Consider the following 1,924-nt stretch of genomic DNA (forward strand, 5'->3'; position numbering starts at 1 on the left):
CTTATCTTATATTTCAAATGAAAAAATAGAAAATATTGTCTTACAAAAAACCTTAGGCAGGGATAGTGGGGTCGTGTTGCACCTCAGAACAAGAAACGTTATGTAAGGAGTTGTCTGAACGACCACCTGTTTTAAAACTATATTTAAATGAAAGGTATTAGAATGCTCTTGCCATTATGCTTCAGCTCAGTGTGATGAGCTGAGTTTTATTTTCTCTCTCATTCTCTGCGGAATGATTATAGCTTCCAGGTCTGAGACGCGTGCCCAGAGCGTGACGGAGGTGAGATCGGGATGGAACCACACATTCCGCGTTATTCATTTATCACGGCAAAACTCCCTGGTTCAGTCACGCTTGTTCGCGTGCTATCAACGATTGAGGCAGCTCACAGAAGGTGCCGGAGCCTTAGAACTTTTGCTAATAATGGTCTTCACATTTATGCCAAGAATCGTGCCAAATCTGTTCTCCGACCTACCAATAACTCCTTCATCAATAGATCAAAATGTCAAAATTTTGCTAACAAAATTGTTTCCATCTACCTGAAAATCGCTCCCACAAAACTCTCTCTCTCTCTCTCTCTCTCTCTCTCTCTCTCTCTCTCTCTCTCTCTCTCTCTCTCTCTCTCTCTCTCTCTCTCATCAAGTGATGATGTCAACACACCAGTCTGGCCGTTCTATTTCTTCACTGACAGGATTTAATCAAAGTCGAACAAAATCAAATGAAAGAATAATAAAAAAAATACGTCCACATAGTACACACTTATGTATCTTCGACCTTTTTATATTGAAAAGACAGATGAACTTGACGAATTTTACGGGAAATGGAACATAAGAACATAAGAACATAAGAACGTAAGGAGTCTACAAGAGGCCGGTTGGCCTATACAAGGCAGCTCCTGTACACTCAACCCCACCTTATCTCACCATCCATGAATTTATCCAACCTCTTCTTGAATGTATCTACGGTATTGGCACCCACAACATGGCTCCCAAGCCTGTTCCATTCGTCCACCACTCTATTGGTGAACCAATTCTTGCCTATGTCTTTGTTGAATCTGAATTTGTCTAACTTAAAACCATTGCTACGCGTCCTACCTGGCTCTTTTACTATCAAAATCTTATTGACATACCGTCTAGTAAAGCCCTTCATCCATTTGTAGACTTCGATCAAGTCTCCTAGCAACCTTCGCCTTTCTAGAAAGTGTAGATTTAAGTGCTTCAGCCTGTCTTCATAAGGCAAGTTTCTCACCCCCTGAATCATCTTTGTCATCCTCCTCTGTACAGATTCTAACATCTTGATGTCCATTCTATAGTGGGGGACCAGAACTGAACTGCATAATCGAGATGAGGTCTAACTAATGCTAAGCAAAGTTTGAGGATGACTTCAGCGCTCCTATTGCTTACGCTCCTTGAGATGAAACCAAGTACTCTGATGGCCCGATTTTAGCCTGAATGCATTGAGCCCTAGGACGGAGGTCATCGCTCACTAGGACTCCTAAAGGTGCGGTCACACTAGCTACTGATATCGCTGGATCCAGCGGTACGGCTTGATCGGCCAGCCATTTGCGCTGCACGAGCTAATGATATCGGCTGCTTTGAGCTATCGATACGGACCGTTTTCACTGGCCGTACTGCTGGCGGCAGCGGTAGCCGAATGGAAGGGAATAAGAAACTATCGTTTATTCAGCATACATGCAATCAAAAAATATTCCATTTCTTTTTTGGGGAGGGACTTTAAATGCGTAATATAAAAGCTAAACGACAATACAAGAAAATTTCCAAATGTATTTTTTTTCTTTAATGGAAATATAATATTCATTTCTTATTTGACCTCGGTGACTTTCTAACGGGTCACCTGTACAGCAAGAGCAAGAGCAAGAGCGAACACACTTGCCAGCCATGGTCTTATCCACTTTCGTTTCACTTT

This window comes from Eriocheir sinensis, unplaced genomic scaffold (genome assembly GCF_024679095.1).
Source record: "Eriocheir sinensis breed Jianghai 21 unplaced genomic scaffold, ASM2467909v1 Scaffold314, whole genome shotgun sequence".
NCBI lineage: Eukaryota > Metazoa > Arthropoda > Malacostraca > Decapoda > Varunidae > Eriocheir > Eriocheir sinensis.